This window comes from Macrobrachium nipponense, chromosome 43 (assembly GCF_015104395.2).
Source record: "Macrobrachium nipponense isolate FS-2020 chromosome 43, ASM1510439v2, whole genome shotgun sequence".
In the NCBI taxonomy this organism is placed as follows: Eukaryota; Metazoa; Arthropoda; class Malacostraca; order Decapoda; family Palaemonidae; genus Macrobrachium; species Macrobrachium nipponense.
The window spans coordinates 27307979-27317978 of record NC_061104.1 but is presented as its reverse complement, the minus strand read 5'-3'; the positions used below and the strand labels follow the sequence as shown (position 1 = coordinate 27317978).

General features: G+C 37.4%; 1 protein-coding gene across 2 annotated transcripts in view; it reads left to right on the top strand.

Moving 5' to 3' along the window:
• Nucleotides 1–9397: 9397 nt before the first annotated feature.
• Nucleotides 9398–10000, top strand: part of LOC135213602 (uncharacterized) — a 52612-nt gene continuing 52009 nt past the window's right edge. The window contains exon 1 of one of the 2 annotated variants that reach the window (XM_064247621.1): nt 9398–9915. The gene's annotated coding sequence lies outside the window, so the exon portion shown is untranslated. The remainder of the gene's footprint in view (nt 9916–10000) is intronic. The other variant, XM_064247622.1, reaches the window with a different exon arrangement.

The following is a 10000-nucleotide window of genomic DNA, read 5'->3' as shown; positions in this document are numbered from 1 at the left end:
AGCATTTCAAAAATCTATTTACATAATACATAAACGAATACGGAATACAGCTTCACGTGGACCGGGTCACCTCATTTTTTTCCCTTTCACTTTGTTGTTGTCAGCTGTTGCCGGTCTTGCTCCAGCACGGGCTCTTGCTTCCGCAAGCAGATTGTAATCTAGTTTGATTTTACAATTTGACAAAATAGCACCAGAATTTGCCATATGCTGTGATGAGTATGCATTTTTTCTAAACCCATAAAGAAGTCTAAAAACACCACACATGGCATAAGACTGACCTTGCCAAGGTGGTTAAAATGATAAAATCGTTTATTTCTGTGGTATCAGTGTCATTAACTGACAAGTAAATTCGTTGTTCCTTTTTATAAATGAAAGTGAGAGAATCTTTCCTTATTTCTTGCGCAGCATTTAATGATCTCGCAGTTAACAATGTGTAATATTTCTTATCTTGATTTCGAAACACAACCAAGTAATTATGAAAGTGATACTTTCTATATATTTTTAACATGGGTAAGTTTTCTTTAAAAACGTGTTATTCCCTGTTTTATGCAGATATAAATCTATCTGTGTTTTTATCTATGAGTGGTAAATCCTTCAAATAAAATCTAGATACAACTTAAGGCATATTCTCCTATGCAAAAGGAAAATTTATTTCAATATCTACAGTGATTCATCCATTTTGTTGGGAAAGGTCTTCCAGACATTCAATAAAGTTCCTGCGTGTACTGAGACTGTAGCTTTGAGGGCAGGATTTCCAAATGAAGTGTTAGAAAATATAAAAGAAAAGAACTGTTTCCTTAACCATGTCACCCAAGACATGGAGTTGTGTGCAAGTGTCTACCTGTACTGTGGGCACTCAACATTCATTAAAATATGAAGAGTCGAAATTTGATCCTCGTGGATTTTGGGATCGAGGCCATACTCCCTAACAGGCAATTTCCTAGTTATTTTTTCCAGGGGATACTAGGTTATTAGATGAAAACACAGTGAAGCTAAGAACAGCAGGAAGCTAAATTTCATGTTGTAAATATAAACATTTCTTTGTTAGCTCTTGTAATCAAAGTATTAACACAAAACATGAGCATAAAACATCACCAGTGTTGCGAGGAAATCTCATGATCCTTAGAGTCTTTATAACGAAAAACATGTTATTCAGAACCACGTCCAGATATCAGAATTTCCGCAATGAACGCTCCATCCGAAGCTAAATGTTTCTAGCTGACGTCAAATTTCCGGCGCGAGCCAAAACAGTATTTGGGTCAACAGCCACAGGAGCGGCGGCGAGTGAGTAGAGCCGAGGTGAAGGTCCCTTCGCGTGAATGGCACGAGCTTTAACTCCGTGCTTCATTTTTTATTATCGCGTGTTTGGCTTGGATTGATGTTAACCTTGGAAAGGAAGTTCAAGGATTATTGTCAATGCGTGGTTGTAATAAATTTCAATGAAATATTTCAGGTTTGTACTGGTTTCCACGATAGTGGAATGAAAGAATTCTGTTGAAGAACAATCGTGAAAGCAGCGTCTTCAATTATTTGCAGCACCGCTTTCATTGTCTGTTTTTTTCTTATAATGTGATTTATTATCAGAAACACACACACATATTTACACAAACACACGCATATGTACACACACGCACACACACACACATACACACAACACACACACACACACACACACCACACATATATATATATATATATATATATATATATATATATATATATATATATATATATATATATATATATATATATGTGTGTGTGTGTGAGCGTGTGTAAAATGTGCGTGTTTCTGATAATAAATCACATGCACACACATATATACATAAATATGTATATAGATATAGATGTATATGTTTATATATGCGTTAATATACATTTTGTATCTATTCTCTGTCTTGTGAAACAGAAAAAGAGAAGAAAAGTGCATATGGTCATAACTTTGGGAAAGCCATAGACCTCACCACTCAATAAAGGGGAGGTTAAAGGGATAAAGTAAAACGAAAACAGGGCATAAATTCCAAAGCTGAGGGATATAAGGGAAAAGCTTTGAATAATTAGAGAAGCATGTTGTTAACCGATCAGTATCGACCTCTGAAACTTGAAAAATCTGGAGAGCAACCGAAATCCTGCCCCAAACATACTTGGCTCTACAAGCGAGTCATTAAATCTCTGAAAACGTCGATTGAGAATAAAGCAAGCTCGTGGTAGCTCCTGAATAGAAAGCTAATTCGTATTCATAACGGTATATAAAGACAGTAATCCAAAAAGGATTTTTTTTTATTTTTTTTTCGGGCCTGGATAGATAATGCCGTTAGTGGAAAGTTTCGTTAGTCTTCGCATATTAAAGCTGATAATTCAACGCTTCAGTTACTTTCGTCGTGTTTTTTTTTTCTTTTTTTTAGTGGTACTAGTGAATGGGGAGCACAAAGGCGTCATGATTGATTGGTTCATGAAATATAGGCCATAGCGCCAAGCACTGGGGCACTTTCGGTCAATGAGCGGTTAATTAAGACTGAAAAGAAGGGGTTGTGGATCGGAAAGGAAGATAAGAAACCCAGAAAGTAAATGAAGAACGAAGGTCTACAGATGAAACTGAAGGAAACCTCACAACTGCATTAGATAAGTTGGACGTCAAGATGGAAGAATAGAAGCAGGAATGGTTCTAAAGTTAAAGACAAAAAAATGGATGCAGTTAGGGGCCGAAGGAGCTCTGCAAATACCGTTTGATATCGCCTACAGTGCACCGCGTGAGGTGAACAGACGGCAATATCCCCTTATGCCTTTCGGTGTCCTGTTCAATGCAGAGGATATAAAATGTATCCATTACATTCTTGGTGTGTGTCTTAGCTTCAAAGTGAAGAAAAATGGCGATGCAAATCCAGGTTAGTGGAAAAGTAGAAGAAGAAGAAGAAGAAGAAGAAGAAGAAGAAGAAGAAGAAGAAGAAAGACAGTAAATGCTTTCGGCTCCTCCAGTTCCCAGTCAAAAACCTGAGTTCTGGTAGACACATATCTCAAGAAAAACAGATTTCACCAGCGGAAAGTTGTTTTGTATATGAGTGCAACTTCGAGTTTCCCGAGTTTTTTATTCAGCGATTACGAATCGAAAGTAACAAAAATGGGTCCAAGTGTAAAAAAAAAAAAATAGTGGTTTCAAAGAACAGCAAACGCAAAACAGAAGACATCTTAGATCATTAAACTATCACAGAAAATGGAAATATTTCTTGAGGTATTTTATTTATATAGAATATTCTAACATCTTTTCCCCATTACGCGCCACTAGACAAAAATAAATGAAAAATACTCGTTACGTCTCATCATCATCATCATCACGCCTTCCGGTCCAGCCTAGTCCACATTCCTGAACACGACACCATGTGTGAGTGCTCGCGCGCTACCTCCCTCGCCACCTCTTTTCCGCACTGGACGTAGTTTTTAGTGTGGTGAGAGTGTAAGATAGAGGTCGCTTCAACTCCAAATGAAGGAGCACTGCTTGTGTATATTTTGACGCCTTTGCTACTTATTTATTACTGCATTACAATCTCAATCTATCTTGCACTCAATCAGTCTTTACAACGCAATATCACTACGTAGCGATGATGTTTTTCAAGAGCTCAGAAGTAGGTACATACAAACTTGATATCGTCTGTTGGTTTGTTTTTCCACGCCCTTACCTAAAACATTCGATTAAAAGTCGGCAGGAAACAGACACTGAACGGGGCGATCTGTTTTAATCTATACTTTCCCTTAAGTGTACAGGTATGCATTCGCCAAGGTCTATCTATCCGTGGAGCCATTTTTTCCGTATTGGTCATTGTATCCGCCTAGGACCTAGGTCCATGTATCAACATGGGTCTGTGTATCCACTAAGAACAATGAACCGGTCTAGATCTCGGAATCCATTAAGATCAGTGTATCCCAGATAGATCTGAGCACTAGCGGATTCAGGGGTGGGGGCCGGGCCACCTGGGCATGTGGTCCCCCTACCCCATAAAAAAATAATGACAAAATAATAATACTGAAGAATTATATAATAACATAAATGAGAAATATAAAAATGGAAAAAATTCATTATAAAAATTATTTTAGAATTTTGAGAAAAAATAACTAACAATAATTCTAGTGATAATCATGGATTCGGTATTTCCTGATAGAACAGGCGATTGCTGTCCATCTCATAATTTCTACTTAAATACTGAATGATATATTGAAGTAAAAATATATTATACGATGATACGACTGACATATTTCATATAAAACTTACATTATATACATACATACACACACATATATATGTGTATATATATATATATATATATATATATATATATATATATATATATATATATATATATATATAACATATATAGCATACGTATGTATAATATGAAAATTGGTCCCACAGCCCCCACGAAATTTTTCTGGATCCGCGAGTGGATCTCAGTACACGTCTAGAAAAGTGTTCCTCTTTGGATCGGTGTATCAGCCTAAATATGTGCTGATCTAGGTCAGTGTATTTATGTAAACGTAGATAATTGCAATGATTGATGCATCCACAAAGAATTACACGTTTATTAGAGATCTACGTACTCTCCTAGACCTATTGCTCCTAAAATCTAATAATCTATTTCAAAATCTATTTCTTTTGAATGAGCTTCAGTTGCTCCTAGTCTTGTTGGCCATTCAAGGAGTCTTAGTCTACATCCACATTTCTTAAGAACCTTTTCGAAACGCTCTTTATACACAGTGGCTTTGTACGGTACCTTTCCTTTTGCTCTCCCATTGGTTATGATTACCACGGAATGAGGCGAAATGTCATCAACTTGACCAATGCATAAGAAGAAAGGAATGATTATGCTGGAATAATTGCTGCACTCTCTGCGGTATATTCCTAATTATGCAAGTACTATTATACATTGTGTGTCTACTCTTAGCAAACTTTAGGCAAGAGAAAGTCGATAACTAATTATCAAAATTCATCCTACGATTTCTAATCCGGTTGTTGGGATTTTTCCCAGATAAACCAGTGAAACAGGTTTCCTATTTCCTGAGTCTGCTGCAGTATTTAATGCACGTTATCACTTACATATATATGGGTCGTCGTAGGCCAGTAATTAAAACTGTTACCTTAGCAGCGATAAGAGCTTGGATCGATTCCCGACTTAGTGTGCCTCTCTTTACCTAATTGAATAAAGGCAGGATGACTAAATAATTGCAGTGGGTAGTTATCCCATACAAGCGTCACTTGCTAAGACCCGAAATCGGTTGAAAAGACAGCTAATTCAAACTAACCTAATTTAACCTAACGTAGGACTCTAGACCTACTTATATTATGACAGTTATATTAAAATGCAAATAAAAAGTAAGTCAGATTTACACATATCAATAGGAGCAACTCTGCTTTATTACCATGAGTGGGCGAGGGAGATCATTCGTCATAGATTAGGCGGGTCTTATGCCAGGAAGGGTCTTCCTCCAGGAGCAGCCCGTAAAACGAGCGAGAGAAGCACAGATAAGCAGCCTTTTAAGAATCTGCCACATTTTATCTCCATCACTTCGCCGTGTCTCTTTTGTTTCGCATTTCCTGTCTATTCCACGAAGAAGAAAAGACGCGGATGGGGCGTTCGTTCATTGACAGTCAGCTCCCGTGAAATGCGCCCTTTACGCATTTTAGAAGAGACGAGAACTTATCGAGGCTCTTCTGTGGGAGTCCTGTTGTTCTCTGAAAAGAATTGTCGTTGTTGTCAACGTCATCTTCATGATTATGATCGAAGTCCGCAAATGTAAAGATTGGTATCATCATGACTGTCATTATCATAACAATTATCCCCATTGCAATTATCAACAATAAATATTTTTCTTTTTCCTGTGGTGCAGATTTTTTAAAATAGTGCAGAGACCAAGACGAGTCCATGGTTTCCCCTAAACAGGCACAGCCCCACAAAATTAATGAATTTCGTCTTCTTAAAGTCATGGCAGGTTGAATGATTCGGAAAATACTGAGGAAGTTAGTGAATTCCACATTCTGGAATTGAATGGATCAGAAAATTAGTCAAACCAGTTGATCCGTGAGTTCGTTTACTGGCCCACAGTGTCTTTGGAGTTGCAGAACTTCAGAATAACAAAAATTATCGATAGATGTTTGTGTTTCTTCTCTATCTCTCATTTTCTTTCTTCCTTCATCTGGTCTCGTAGCGCAAGAAGTAGCGCGTTTAAATCATAATCGAATGTGGTACGTATAAGCGCGTTCCTTAAACATCTGTCGTCCGAAATAATGAATCGGGTACCTATCTGTTATTCGACTTTTGTGGGTCAAAGTTGAAGAAGAAGAAGAAACTATGAATCAAGTATTAGGAGAGGGTGGAAAGTGCGATGAAGAAGAGAATATGAAAGGAGGTAGAGAAAAAGGAACGAAAGTAGTTGCAGCTAGGGGCCGAAGGCACGCTGCAAAGAACCTAAGGACTGCCTACAGTGCACCGCATGAGGTGCACTCACGGCACTACCATCCTACGGGACGCACCCCTGGGTGAGACCGACCATCCATGTGATGAGATATTCTCTCTCTCTCTCAAAGTAACAGTCATAAAAGATCGAAACGCCGTTCTTTTCCATTCATCCGTTTCATCAACGCTGTTGTTGCTCACGAACTTTATCTCCACAAATTTGATCTTCGATTATTTCCTTCTTTTCGCTCGGTTGCCACCTTGGGTTATCTTGTTAATTTCTCAACTAATATTTGACTATGACGCTTATTCATAGTTTATTTGTCTTATCCGTTTTACTTTTTCGCCTTGTTTGTTTTTATTTGTCATTTCTCTTTCATAGATAGCTCCTGACTTCTATATTTCCTTTTCTGTATTTGGCTGTTTTCACTGGTTATACCCTTAGGCTGGTTGCACTCTGCTTTTCCAACCATAGTTGTAGATTGGCTTGTTATGACAATAATATGAATAATTTTTGTTCTCTTTTTATTCAGTTTTATCCCATAGTTGCTATGCTTATTTCTGCTGAGATTAATTTTCATCTTATGTACTAAATCAGTTTGTCCCGAAAAATACTTGTTCAGGAAGTTAATTGTATTTTATGAATAATAAAAATAGGTGCAATAGCAGCAATGCTACTAATAATGATAATAATAATTGTCTCACGGGATATGAAAACTCTCAACTTGAGAGATAATTATCATTATAATAAAATATGAGCTGGTCTAACTTTAATCGGACTATTTTCGTCTTGTTCTCGATTACACACACACACACACACACACACATATATATATATATATATATATATATATATATATATATATATATACATATGTGTGTGTTGTGTGTGTGTGTGTGTGTGTGTGTGTGTATCGAGAACAAGACGGAAATAGTCCGATTAAAGTTAGACCAGCTCATATATTATTAATAATAATTATCTCTCAAGTTGAGAGTTTTTCATATCCCGTGAGGCAATTATTATTCATCATTATTAGTAGCATATATATATATATATATATATATATATTATTATATATATATATATATGTGTGTGTGTGTGTGTGTGTGTGTGTGTTGTATGAAGAGAATGTGGAAAGTCAGTGCACGTCGTGGTTTTACACCGATCTGATCTCACAAAGACATTCATCTTGGAGTGACCTTGAGGTGTCATCTTCTGCTTGACAGAGAGAAATTTAAGGCTAATTGTTCTGTGTACATCGAATTGCTATAATAACAATTAAATTGATTTTTACATATTTTCACGCTCATGTGGAAGTAATTCCTCCTCAGAAGCAGGAGAGAAATATGAACGTATTTTAACATTACGTATATTAATGGGGAATGTTCTAAAATAGTTTGGGTATAGTGAAATGAACAGCGAATCTTGAAATAAAACCTTAGAAATTCCAATGGTAATATTTAAAAGAAAGAAAGAAAGAAAGAAAAAAAAAATCATCTAATAATGTCTAAATTGTTGCTCACGAAACGTCGTGCATCAAGGAAAAAATGTCTTCAGCAGTGAGTTTATTTATTTTATCTGCTCATTAGATGGAAATATTTTTCCTAATGTTCTGCTTCCAGATTTAAAAGAAACTAAATCCGATAAAAAGGAAAGTCAGACCTTTGATGCGTGTTTTCACATATGTTGCTCCTGTCTTTTATCGGGGATTTATTTTTCCTTAAAAATGTAATTAAAATATTATTAAATAATATACCAGAAAAGGTAAACTACACTCCTCTCAAAAATGTAAATGATTAATGACTCAGGAGAAAGGAGAGGATGCCATAGTCGGGAAGTGAACGGTCTTATACTATCCATGGACCTTGATACTACCATTATTCTCTTTAGAGAACGTAACAAACACATTATTTCTGATATAGTACATGCGAATTTTGCTGGATCGGGAAATATTTCGGGCTATTCAATAAGACGTAGTGAAAGGGAGATGAAGTTTTACCGAAATTCCTGAATATTCAGTCCCAAAATCACTCAGACATTTTGGAAAAATGAGGGGCACACTTGAAGCATTGTGAATATGACTACGTAACGTAACGAAATAGGAAACTTTTTTACGGCATTAACGGGAACTTGAGAGAGAGAGAGAGAGAGAGAGAGAGAGAGAGAGAGAGAGAGAGAGAGAGAATTCTTTTCTGTATCAACTCGAATCTCCAAATGAAGTTTGATTCTGTGCGGCCAAGACAGTGCATTCACCTGTAGCTCCCGAGTGTACGTGGTAATATCGTTGGTAGACATTTACTTCCGCATTAATGGAAGTAGCAGGCATTTCCCCCTTAAGCTTTTACAAATTTCATTCTTGGAACGCAAATGCTATTGTTTTCCGTTACGACTAAGTTACCATTTTCCTATAATGTGTTGCATTTCGTCTTCTTACCAAAATATATTCCTCTGTCGAACTGAAGGATGTGCGAATAATTTCAAGCTTATTAATCATCGACAGCACTTTAGAGTGCGGAAAAGCAAATTGAGTGAAAGAGTTATAAACACTGTTTTAACGTGCCCATCTTTGCTTTTACTTGAGAAAAATTAAAGCCGGCTTTGTAGCAACCTAAGTACTAAAGTAACAACTGCTCTTACACGATCATACCAAATTACAGCCTACAGGTACCATAAAACTTTTTCCACGGAATGGATGTGCATTACTCGTTCACATTATAACAAGATGGTTTTTCAACTATCATGGCAGACTAGTGGACCACAGAAATATATAGATCAGAAGAAACAAACTTTATGAAGATCTCGAACGAAGTGACCATCACTGACCAGTGCTACTACTGCTGCTGCCATAAAAGTTGCCAGTTGCCGCTAACAGGTGCGGAATGGTGGCGTGCTGTCTTACAATTACTGTCATTTATTTCCCCATCCTCATGTTAACAACGTGGGTTTCATACCCACTGCGATCATACCATGGAGACAAATTTCGCCCCAACAAAATGTAAAAGCCCTGCGTTGACTGAATGAGCAATAGATAACGTTTTCGCCTAACGGTTTTCCAGGTACGAGAAAAACGAGAGAGCAGTGGCGGCATAGTCTGCAGCAACTTTGTGTGTAGAAGAAAATGTTGGTCCTAGCACGCCGAAAACGTAAACGAAGAGCGGCAACTTCGTTAAATCGCGAGAAGGAACGCTTGAGAAAACGCTTCTTGTAATTCTTGAGTCTCTGAGTGGCCAGTATCGGCGGTGAGCTTCGGCGGTGGTGACGTGAGGCCGCTACTCCACAACACTGGGCGAACAGAAGAAAGACGACCACTTGAGTGTGTGTGTGCGTGCACGTGTGTCCTTGTGTGTGTGTTGAGAGTGCGTGCGCCGGGAAGAGGTCACCAAACTCAATTGCATTTCCACAGTTCTAAGCCAAGAAGATTTTAAACATTCTTCAGGACATTTTTAGTTGCTGGACGAGGTTCCATTAAACTAGGTGAGTTGAGATGTAAAGCAATTTTGTAAATCTGAAAAAAATAGCCGCGTTATCTGTCTGTGCAAATTTCATTCTGTTTTCCACC